The 13462-nt window shown below is 32.4% G+C and overlaps 1 pseudogene; it reads right to left on the minus strand.

The window, feature by feature from the left end:
- Window positions 1-9870: 9870 nt before the first annotated feature.
- LOC141547497 (olfactory receptor 10AG1-like) lies at window positions 9871-10969 on the minus strand (annotated as a pseudogene).
- Between the last annotated feature and the right edge of the window lie 2493 nt (window positions 10970-13462).

Below are 13462 nucleotides of genomic sequence, written 5' to 3' on the forward strand. Positions count from 1 at the left end.
AAAGGGGGGAGAGGAAAAGTGAAAAGGAAAAGGAGGATAAGGGAAGGGACGTGGAGGGAAGGGGGAGGGATATTTAAAAAAAAAGGGAGGGCTGTGCGTCACAAGGGGGGTCTATAAATTGAATAATAGGGAAGGGGTTCAGGGGGGTCAAGGGAAAAAGCATAATCTGGGGATAATATGATGGCAGGAAATACAGAATTAGTAATTTAAACTGTAAATGTGAATGGGATGAACGCTCCCATCAAATGGAGACGGATAGCAGACTGGATCAAAAATCAGAACCCTACAATATGTTGTTTACAGGAAACACACTTAAATCAGGGAGATACATATAGAGTAAAGGTAAAAGGTTGGAGCAGAATCTATTATGCTTCAGGTAAAGCCAAAAAAGCAGGGGTAGCTATCCTTATCTCAGATCAAGCAAAAGCAGAAGTTGATCTAATTAAAAGAGATAAGGAATGAAACTATATCTTGCTGAAAGGTAGCATAAATAATGAAGCCATATCGATACTAAACATATATGCACCAAGTGGTATAGCATCTAACTTTCTAAAGGAAAAGTTAAGAGAGTTGCAAGAAGAAATAGACATAAAACTATAATAGTGGCAGATCTCAACCTTGCACTCTCAGATTTAGACAAATCAAACCACAAAACAAGAAAGAAATTAAAAAAGTAAATAGAACATTAGAAAAACTAGGTATGATAGACCTTTGGAGAAAACTGAATGGCAATAGAAAGGAATATACTTTCTTCTCAGCAGTTCATGGATCCTATACAAAAATTGACCATATATTAGGACATAAAGATCTCAAAATTAAATGTAGGAAGGCAGAAATAATAAATGCCTTCTTCTCAGACCACAATGCAATAAAAGCTACATTCAGTAAAAGTTAGGGATAAATAGACCAAAAAGTAATTAGAAACTGAATAATCTCATCTTAAAGAATGACTGGGTGAAAGAGCAAATTATAGAAACAATTAATAATTTCACCCAAGATAATGACAATGATGAGACATCATACCAAAATCTGTGGGATGCAGCTAAAGCAGTAATAAGGGGAAATTTTATATCTTTAGAGGCTTATTTGAAGAAAATAGAGAAAGAAAAGATTAACGAATTGGGCTTGCAACTTAAAGGCTAGAAAAAGACCAAATTTAAAACCCCCAACCAAAAATTAAACTTGAAATACAAAAATTAAAAGGAGAAATCAATAATATTGAAAGTAAAAAAAAACTATTGAATTAATAAATAAAACCAAGAGTTGGTTTTATGAAAAAGCCAATAAAATAGATAAACCTTTGGTAAATCTGATCAGAAAAAATAAAGAGGAAAATCAAATTGTTAGTCTTACAAATGAAAAGGGGGATCTTTCCACCAATGAAGAGGAAATTAGAGAAATAATAAGGAGTTACTTTGCCCAACTTTATGCCAATAAATTTGATAACTTAAGTGAAATGGATGACTTCCTCAAAAAATATAGGCTTCCTAGATTAACAGAGGAGGAAATAAATTGCTTAAATAGTCCCATTTCAGAAAAAGAAATAGAACAAGCTATTAATCAAATCCCCAGGAAAAAATCCCCTGGACCAGATGGATTTACATGTGAATTCTACCAAACATTTAAAGAACAACTAGGCCCAATGCTATATAAACTATTTGAAAAAATAGGTAATGGCACAGATATGGTACTGATACCTAAACCAGGTCGATAGAAAACTGAGAAAGAAAATTATAGACCAATTTCCTTAATGAATATTGATGCTACAATCTTAAATAAGATATTAGCAAAAAGACTTCAGAAAATCATCCCCAGGATAATACACTATGATCAAGTAGGATTCATACCAGGAATGCAGGGCTGGTTTAATATTAGGAAAACTATTAGTATAATTGACCATATTAATAATCAAATTAATAAAAACCATATGATCATCTCAATTGATGCAGAAAAAGCATTTGACAAAATCCAACATCCATTCCTACTAAAAACTCTTGAGAGTATAGGAATAAATTGATTATTCCTTAGAATAATCAGGAGCATATATTTAAGACCGGCAGTAAGCATAATGTGCAATAGAAATAAACTGTAACCTTTCCCAGTAATGTCAGGAGTGAAACAAGGTTGCCCACTATCACCATTACTATTAAATATAGTACTAGAAATGCTAGCCTCTGCAATAAGAGCCGAGAAAGAGATTCAAGGAAGTAGAGTAGGAAATGAAGAAATCAAACTATCACTCTTTGCAGATGACATGATGGTATACTTAGAGAACCCCAAAGACTCTGCTAAAAAGCTATTAGAAATAAAATTTAGATTTTTAGCAAAGTGGCAGGATACAAAATAAATCCACATAAATCTTCAGCATTCTTATATATCACCAACAAAATGCAACAGCAAGAGATACAAAGAGAAATTCCATTCCAAACAAATGTTGAGAGTATAAAGTATTTGGGAATCCATCTACCAAGTCAGGAATTTTATGAGAAAAATAACAAAACACTTGCCACAAAAATAAAGTCAGATTTAAATAATTGGAAAGACATTCAGTGCTCTTGGATAGGCCGAGTGAATATAATAAAGATGACAATATGACCCAAACTAATCTATTTATTTAGTTCTATACCAATCATAATCCCAAGAAACTATTTTAATGACCTAGAAAAAGTAACAACAAAATTCATATGGAAGAATAAAAGGTTGAGAATTGCAAGGGAACTAATGAAAAAAAAACTCAGAGGAAGGTGGTCTAAGTGTACCTGATCTAAAGCTATATTATATAGCAGCAGTCACCAAAACCATTTGGTATTGGCTAAGAAATAGACTGGTAGATCAGTGGAACAGATTAGATACAAAGGACAAAAAAGGGTACATCTATAGCAATCTAATCTTTGAGAAACACAAAGATACCAACATTAGGGACAAAAATTCATTATTCGGAAGAAACTGTTGGGAAAACTGGAAATTAGTATGGCAGAAATTAGATATGGATCCACACTTAACACCATATACCAAGATAAGATCAAAATGGGTCCATGATTTAGGCATAAAGAATGAGATCATAAATAGATTAGAGGAACAGAGGATAGTCTACCTCTCAGACCTGTGGAGGAGGAAGGAATTTATGACCAGAGGAGAATTAGAGATCATTATTGATCACAAAATAGAAGATTTTGATTACATCAAACTAAAAAGTTTCTGTTCAAACAATACTAATGCAAACAAGATTAGAAGGGAAGTAACAAATTGGGAAAATATTTTTAAAAGGAAAGGTTCTGACAAAGGTCTCATTTCCAAAATATATAGAGAACTGACCCTGATTTATAAGAAACCGAACCACTTCAACAACAATACTGTATGAGGATGTATTCTGATGCAAGTGGAAATCTTCAACATAAAGAAGATCCAACTCACTTCCAGTTGATCAATTATGGACAGAAATAACTATACCCAGAGAAGGAACAGTGGGAAGGGAATGTAAATTGTTAGCCCTACTGTCTATCTACCCAGGTTACTTATACCTTCGGAAGCTAATAATTAATGTGCAACAAGAAAAAGGTATTTACACACATATATTGTATCTAGGTTATATTGAAACACATGTAAAATGTATGGGATTACCTGCCATCCGGGGGAGGGAGTGTAGGGAGGGAGGGAGGGGATAATTTGGAAAAATGAATAAAAAAAAAAAAAGCAGGAGGATGTTTTAACTATATTTTTATTATAAAAGTGATAGTAAGCAATGATTCTGTTCAATTATTGAAAAGCAACCAGTCCCTTGTTTCTTGGAACAAGCAATCATTTTTAGCATATGCCTAGGGGGAAAAACTTTTGGTATTTTACACTTTTCAGATCTTCAGAAAGTATACCAGTGACTTCATAGTGGATTGAGGCAGAGACTATAATCACAGGGAACCTATGGGTCTGAATCCCTCTTTTACAGTTTTTTTTTTAATATATTTTTTTTTATTTTTTAAATAATATGTTTATTATCAAAATATATGCAAAGACAGTTTCATTGTTGTAAAACCTTGTGTTCCAATTATCTCCTTCCCTTTCTACTGCCCATTCCCAAAAGAAAAGAAACAATCCACCATAAGTTTAAAATGTATAATTCTTCCATACATATTTCCACATTAATGTGCTGCACATGAAAAATCAGATCAAAAAGGGAAAAAAATGAGAAAAAATACAAATGTAAGCAAACAGCTACAAAAAAGTGAAAACACTGTTTTGTGATCCACACTCAGTCCCTACATCTCTCTCTCTGGTTGCAGAGAGCCCTTTTCACCACAAGATCATTAGAACTGGCCTAAAGCATATTGCTGTTGAAAAGAGCCAAGCTCATCAGAATTGATCATCATATAATCTTGCTGTTGCTGTATATAATGTCCTCCTGGTTCTGCTCATTTCATTTAGTATCAGTTCATGTAAGTCTTTCAAGACTTCTTTGAAATCATCCTGCTGACCATTTCTTATAGAACAATAATATTCTATAACATTAATATAATATTAATAATATTCTATTATAATAATAATTAGAATAGAATATTCTTAATATTCTATTCTAATAAAGTAATATTCTATAACATTTATATACCATCACTTCACATTATATACCAAACTATTGGTCATCCACTCAGTTTCCAGCTCCTTGCCACAACAAAAAGGGCTGCTACAAACATGCTAGCACATGTGGATTCTTTTCCCTTTTGTTTGGGATACAAGCCCAGTGCAGACACAGCTGGATTAAAGGGTATGCAAAAAAAAAATTTGCAGAGTTTGAAAATCTTTAGGCACAGTTCCAAATTGCTTTGCAGAATGGATGGATCACTTTATAACACCAGAAAGAATGTATTATTTTCCCAGTTTATCGACATCCCTTCCAACATTTAACATTATCTTTTCCTATATTTTAGCTACTCTGAGAGATGTGTTGTGGTACCTCCAAGTTATCTTAATTTATATTTCTCTGATCAATAATGATTTAGACGATTTTTTTTCATATGACTAGAAATGGTTTTAACTCATTCATCTGATAATTGTCAGTTCATATCTTTTGACTATCAATTGGAATATGGTTTGAATTTTTATCAATGTCAGTTCTCTATATATTTTAGAAATTAGGCTTTATCACAACTCTTTATTACAATTTCCCAAGTTTATTACTACCCTCCAGAAATCTTGTCTGAATTGATTTTGTTTGTACAAAACATATTTAACTTAATATACTCAAAATTATCCATTTTCCATTCCATAATGTACTCCAGTTCTTTGACCATAAATTTCTTCCTTATCCATAGATCTGAGAGGTAAATTGTCCTTTGTTCTTCTAATTTGTTTATAATTTCACATTTTAGGTCCAAATTCTGAACCCATTTTAACTTTATCTTGGTTAAGGATGTTAAATATGAGTCGAGGTCTAGTTTCTGTCATAGTTTCTGTCATACAAATTTCTCAGCAAGTTTTGTCTAATAGTGAGTTCCTATTTCCGAAGCCAGAGCCTTTGGTTTTATCAAATCCTAAGTTACTATAGCCACTGAATATTTTTTTTCCTGTCAACCTGAGCTATTGCACTGATCAACTATTCTATTTCTTAGCTACTACCAAATGATTTTGATGAATGCTGCTTTAAGGCCTGCTACAGCTAGGCAACTTCTTCCAGTTGTTAGACTCTGAACTGATTTGTTTGAAAAGGGTTTCATAATTGTGTTCATATAGTTTCTGACTTTGACTTGCCAGGTAGATTCCCAAATATTTTATATTTTCTACAGTTATCGTAAGCGAAATTTCTCTTTATTTCTTTTTGCTGCTGGACTTTATTGGTAACCTATAGAAATGCTTATGATTTAAGGAGATTTATTTTATATCCTAAATCTTTGCTAAACTTTTTCATTGTTCCTAATAGGTTTTTAGTTGATTCTTTAGTGTTCTCTAAGTATTCTATCCTATCATCTGCAAAGAGTGATGGTTTTGTTTCCCCATTACTTATCCTACTTCCTTTAATTCCTTTTTTCTTCTCTTATTGCTAAGGCTAACATTTCTAATATGATATAGAATAGTAATAGTGATATTTATTTTAATATTTATCACCATATTTTATGTTTTATAAAACAAGGTGATACCTTGTTTCACCCCTGATCTTATTGGGAATGCTTCTAGTTAATCCCCATTACCTATGATAATTTTGGTGATAATTTTAGGTAAATGCTATTGATTGTTTTAAAGAAAGCTCATTTTTTTTTCCTTTGCTTTCTAGTTTTTTTTTTTTTTAAATAGGAATTAGTGTGAGATTTTTTCAAATTTTTTTTGGCATAGATTGAGATAATCATATGATTTCTCTTGATTTTGTTATTGACATAGTTAATTATGCTAACAATTTTCCTAATATTGAATCAGCATCATTCTTGGTATAAATCCTACTTTTTCATAGTATATTATCCTGGTGATAACTTGCTGTAATCTCTTTGATAATATCTTATTTAAGATGTTTGCTTTAATATTCATTAGGGAAATTCATCTATAATTTTCTTTGTGTTGAATCTACCTGGTTTAATTTTCAGCATCATATTTGTGTCAAAAAAGAATTTGGTAGAACTTCTGTCCCTATTTTCCAAATATTTTGCATCTTATTAGAATTAATTTTTCTTTAAATGTTTAGGAAAATTCACTTATAAATCCAACTGGTCCTGGAGAATTTTTCTTAGGAAGTAACTCTGGTAAGATGGATTCTGGGCCCAATCACTTCTTAAACTGAATCATAAGTTCCTTCCTTTTCCAGATGTCCTATTTGAGATATTGATATAACTCTCAACTCTACCATCTGATATCTCCAAGAACTTCTGTCCCTTAGCAATTATTCCTAATTTATATTTGAATTTATGAACTTTTGAATTTGTTTTGTAGCTGAATTCTCTTTTGAGCATATAAATGTCTGTGTCTCAGAATTGTTTTATGTACACACACACACACACACACACACACACACACACACATACACCATATCCCATATATAGAGATATATCCCCATCATTTGCTGAGTACATTAAAATTGTTTCAGTATGAAGGTAATCTTTGACATAGGTATATAGTGGCACAGTGATTAAGTGTCCATAGGGAGGTTAAAATTCAGGGATATCATGACCTTTCCATTAAACTATACTTTTGCTCCCTCACAGATTATTATCTATCACCCCGTTCCTCCTAACTTTGAAAGGGGGAAAAGATTCCTTCTAAAAATTATCATTTAAATCAACTTATCACAACACTATTTAAATAGAAATGATTCCTGTCCTTCTAGGTTCTTTGGGGAGAGTTTTCTCATGATTCTTATCACATTTTAATGAAAGTGTTCTTCTTGTGCATAGTCCAGTCTTCTAAACATCCCTTAATGAGGCAGTATTTCATAGTGGAAAAAAATAGGGATTTGAGTCAGGAGAACATATGGCAACACTGGCTTTCTTGATTCTTTAATATGTATAAATGGAAGGTTAATAAGTTTCTCTTAACCTGTTTCCCCATGACTTGATAAATAACATTTTAAATTACTTCAATCATAGTGCTATTGTGATTAAATAAAATAGCAAAAGGAAGGATGTTTTAACCATATTTACTTTATAAATTGATGGATTCAATTATTTGAAAATCGACCAGGCTTTTGCACCCTGAAACAAAGATACACACACACACACACACACACACACACACACACACACACACAATCACTATGAAATTATTTATAAATCTTGCCAGGAATGAGATCCCAAATAAGGACACCAACAAAATTCAGTCAAATATCACAACTAAGTAGTCAATGAAAAACATTGTATAGAGTATCAGATAGAAGCAATGCATACATTGGGAAGTCCCAATCAGCATTTATTTTGCAACTGGAAATGTTAAGTGTTATGAGCCAGAACTCTGAATTTGAAACAAGGATCCCTACAAGGTGCTAAGTCAATGGAATTGATAGAAACAATGGTTATCTATTTTAGCATGGTTCAGTATAATTGATTTAATCTTACAACAAATAATGGTTTCCTAGTGATATAATGATTGGTTTTGGCTTATACTCAATGTGGAGCCTATAAGCAGGGCCTGAGAGTAAAAGGTTTCAGAGGGGGAGAAGATAAGCAGGAACTTAAGCTCTTGGTCTGAGACAGACTTCTAGACAGAGACCATGGTGGTGGTCTTCATGCCTCCTGCACAGAAACCAAGACACATCCAGGAGCTTCGCAACACAGCAGCTGGCCCAGGCTCCAGGTAAGGAGACAATAAAGAATTTGGACTTTGGACTTTAACCCCTGGCAGTGTGGTGATCACTGAACTGAAAGGAAGGCTGCTCCCAAAGACCTCCAGAGACCACAAGAAAACCTGAAGCAGAGAACATTACAGTTAAGGATTGGTGAAGATCGAAGATTAAATCTTGGAAGATGATATTCCAAAAAAAAAAAAAAAAATGGAACTAAAGCTACAATCAAGATTCACCTTCTAGCAAAATTAAGTATAAGAATTCATGGAAAAAAATGTTCATTCAAGGTAATAGGAGGATTTCAATATTTTAAAAAGAGCAGATGAGAATTAAACAAAATATTTGACCCCTTAAATCAATACCCAAAATAAGTCTAAAAAGGCAATTTAAATAATACAAGAAAATATAATGGATTCAGTGAAGTTTAACAATGATGTTTTATACAGACACACACACATACACACACATACACACACATAAGTATGTATAAACAGAATTTATAGGTATAAGGTAAATTTGAGAATATGCCATAAAGTATAAACAAAGGATAAAGAAATAGAGTAAACTGGATACAGAAATAAAGAATGGGTAGAATGGGGTAAATTATGTCACATAAAGAGGCATGAAAAATCTATTGTAGTGGGAGTAAAGGTGAGATGTTGGGCAATGTTCATCAATTGAATCATACTCTCGTCAATATTAAATCAAAGAAGAAATAACACACATAAGCAATTGCATATAAAAATCAATCTTATCTTACTTTTCTCTCTTTCCCTTCTTTTTTTTCTCTCCCTATCTCTCTCCCTCCTTTTCTCTTTCTCACCCTTCCTCTCTATCTCCCTGTCTCTCTGTCTCCCTCTCCCTCCCTCTCTTTCTCTCTCTCTCTCTCTCTCTCTCTCTCTCTCTCTCTCTCTCTCTCTCTCTCTCTCTCTCTCTCTCTCTCTCTCTTTTCCTCTTTCTCCTTTTATTTTCCCCAAGAGCAGCTTAGCTGAGGCGTAACTCCATGAAATATCATGCTCTCATCTCTAACGAGTTATTTGTGCCCAGCCTATGTTTCCAGCCCAAATTTAGCTTTTTTTTTTTTTTTTTTTTTTTTTTTTTTTTGTTGTTGTTTATTTTGTTTTTTGTTTTTTGTTTTTTGTTTTCATTCAATGTGACCCTTCTTGAGGGCCAGGATTGCCCAGCAGTCAGCACCATCCTTGGCACATAGTAAGCATTTAAAATGTTACTTGAATTAAACATGCAGACACATACAAAGGAGTCAATATGTCAATATTTAAAGAAGTAAATTGTGAGTAAAAAGGAGTAATTTTAAGCATTTTTAAGACAATAGAATAAAATATATTGATGTTACTGTCAATGTTTCTGGTGAAAGTAATCACAATGTGAACTAAAAGATAGTTTCATCAATCCATTCAAAGATTAATAAAATAAATCAGACATTCAGGAGGACCTGAGTTCAAATCTGTCCTCAGACACTTAAAACTTCCTAGTTGTGTGACCTTGCACAAGTAACTTAACCTCAATTGCCTCAGCAAAAACAAAACAAAACAAAACAAACAAATAAACAAAACCTGGACACTGTAGACGTGTTTTGGTATCTTTAAATGTAATTTCCTTTATTTCATTTCCAAGTATGTTTCAGATGTCTTTTGAAAGACCAGTAATCTATTTCTTAGTTCCAACGGAAGAAATGGAGAGCAAAAATAATATATACAAAAATTTAGATTTGACCATTTGGTTTAAGAATAACATGATTTTGGAAGGAGTTTTTTCAGTGCAACAATTACATCCTTATTCCTCAGGCTGTATATCAGGGGATTTAAAACTGGAGTCACAATTGTATAGAAAACAGCAAAGAGTTTGTTGGATTTAGCTGACTGACTGGATTTGGGACGCAAATACACAATACTAGCAGAACCAAAGAATAAAAATACAACTATAAGATGAGAAGAACAGGTAGAAAAAGCTTTGGATTTCCCAGAAGTTGATGGTAGCTTCAGGATGTTGACTATGATTTTGAGATAAGATATGAGTATCAACAGAAAGGGAATCAAGACAAAAAAGAGAGCAATAAGGTGGACAGAGAGCTCTTTTTCATATGTGTCTCCACAGGCAACTTCCAGCAGTGGTGAAGCATCACAGAAAATATGATTGAGTTTGTTAGGACCACAAAAGTTCAGAGAGAATATCTGGTATGTGAGTCCTATCAGTACTGGAACACCAGTGATCCAGGAGGTGATCACCAGTTGGATACACACCTTATGATTCATAATGACAGGATAGTAAAGAGGCTTACAGATGGCTACATATCTGTCATAAGCCATTGCAACAAGGAGTAAGCACTCTGCAACTCCTAAAATGTAAAAGAAGCAAATTTGTATAGCACATGATAGGAAAGGGATGTTTCCCTTCTGAGTCCAAATATCTCTTAGCAGTCTAGGGAGAGTGACTGATGTGTAACAGATTTCCAAGAAGGAAAATTGTCCAAGGAAAAAGTACATGGGGGTTTGAAGAGTAGGATTCGTCTTAGTTATAAAAATGAGCAGGCCATTTCCTATAAGTATACACAAATAGATGACTAAGAATGTGCCAAAAAGAAAACTTCGGAGGTTGGGAAGGTCAGAAAATCCCAGGAGAATGAATTCCACCACAAATGTAACATTGCTTCTTTCCATTGTTATTTTCTTCTGGCCGTGGAAATATTGAATTCAGAATGTGCAAAATAATATTCTTTCTTCGTCTTAAGTTTAGAACTTAGAAATATAGAAAGGAGGAGGTACTGAGGGTGTTATTCTGCTGATTTTCTATATCTCTCAAATTTTATAATTTTTCATTGAGTATCCCAATCTATAGCTGCATTTAATGTTCTATTCATCATCAAGATCACTTCTAAGGTTAAGATTCTATATTCTCCACGTCTTATTCTGTCAGAGTGTATGTTAAGATTCTTTCACTGTCTTTCTTGGATATTTGATTGAAAATATGGATGTGAAAAATATCAACTAGTAAAAATTTAAAAATTAAATTTCATATGTGCTATCAATTCCACCATGACACAATTAACATTTTTATTTTCAATGGCAGTTTTCTCCGGATTCCAAAAACCTTACATGTTACATAAGATATGAAATAGAAGAGATTGAATACATTATTAGTTTCCCCAACTAGTACTGTGCTTAAGTGCTTTGTTATTCAAGTATTTTTAAGCTATATTCATGATATTTTCCTTTATGAATTTTTTCCTAACCATCTTTCATTGTCAAAATTTTTCCATTCTCTCAAGCCCTGTCCCAGCTTTACTTTTATCTCTTTGTGGCATTCCCTTATCACTTGCTAGCAGATATTTATCCCATACTTCAATTATTATAGTGTGAGAATTTTACCATGAATTTCTGATATCTTCTGATATCTTTTCATATCTGTATCCGATAATGGTTCCATTATTCCATATCTACATCAACTATTGCTAAGTGAAGTGAGCAGAACCAAGAGTACATTGTACACAGTAACAACAAGATTAAGATGATCATCTCTGATGCACTTGGCTTTTTTCAGCAATGAGGTGATTCAAGACAATTCCATTAGACTTGTGATGAAAGTGTCATCTACATTTAGAGAGAGAACAATGAAGAGTGAATATGGAGCAAAGCATAGATTTTCACCTTTTTGATACTGTTGCTGTTGTTTGTTTGCTTGTTTATTTTTCCTATCTCATTTTTCTCCCTTTTGATGTATTTTTGGTCATATGCAAAAATGGAAGTTTGTTTAGAAAATTGTGTATATTTAGCCTTTGTGAAATTGTTTGCTGTCTTGGGAAAGGGGAAGCAGTTAGGATACAGAGAAATATCTGGAACATAGATTTTTCAAAGATGAATTTGCATGTATATGGAAAAGTAGAATACCCTCAAAAACATTAAAATTTAAAATATTTAAGTTTTTGTAATAAGGGTCTTGCCTTGTATCTCTCCAGATATCTTGTGCATAACAGGTGCTTAATGAATGTGTATTTTAAGGTGTGTGAATGACTTTTATGAAATGAATTCTGGGATGCTTATTACTCCCAAATATTTATTTTATTTACTACTGTGTAAAATACCTTATTTAGAGATTCAATTATCTATAGTAACAGATAAATAGTATTACATTTTTAAGTATTTTTCATTTAAAATTTTAGAATATACTCTTGGTCTATTTATTCCTGATGTAATATCTATTAAATTGAGAATTAAATATTATATTATACACAGAAATAAATGAACAGATATATCTATGAATTATGTATACCTTTATAAAACACGTACATTTGTATATGTTTGTATACAGAGACAGACATCTACACAAACAGACATATACATATACATTACTGTACCAAGCTATTTATTGAGTTTTAACTTGAGCTAAGCCATGACCCTGATAAGTCTATTTCATGTAGTAAATAAGTCAAATCATGAAATAGTAGTACTAGAAAGAATGGGCAAGTGCAAAAGATTCATGTTTTTTTTTAAAGCAGAACAATAAAAAAGAACAGAAAATATATAAACTAGTTTTGTTTAATAAAGGTCTTTTCTGAACCTACTGATATTATCTCTCTAGCCATCATATATTTTTTTCATTGTGGTAGCTTGGGATAGTATAAAAGACCTGTAATTGGGACTCAAAAAACAAGTATTCAAGTCTCTCTTTGGTGTTTATTATTTGCTATTTTGAACAAGTTATTTAATTTTGTTGTGCACTGGTTTCCTCATCTATACTATAAAATGATCAGAGTAGTTAACTTCTGAGAATATGTCAATGTGTCAATATCACTTTCAACATCTGTCTCTAAACCTTAGAAAAGATGAAGCAATACTTACTTTTACACTACAAAGTAGATATGATTAGATTTCATTTAGAGTGCTATCATAAACTACATAAATAAAATGCATTAAGTTATTGTAATCCTCATGTAATTGCTTTTTCCTCAATAAAAGGGGAAGTATTTCCCCTTACATGTGTCTTTTGTTATGAAGTTTAATTGAAATGGAGCATTCATAATATTTTAAAAATTTTAAAAGTTGGCACACTTTAATTCAAGACATCATTGTCCTCACCATTAATGATTCATTATCATTTTACATAGAATTCTTTCCTACCAAAGTTACAATTCTATTGATAAAATCATTGATGTCTTATACAAATTAATATTTGTATAGGTGAAAATTTTTTTAA

The sequence above is a fragment of the Sminthopsis crassicaudata genome, chromosome 6, assembly GCF_048593235.1.
Source record: "Sminthopsis crassicaudata isolate SCR6 chromosome 6, ASM4859323v1, whole genome shotgun sequence".
In the NCBI taxonomy this organism is placed as follows: Eukaryota; Metazoa; Chordata; class Mammalia; order Dasyuromorphia; family Dasyuridae; genus Sminthopsis; species Sminthopsis crassicaudata.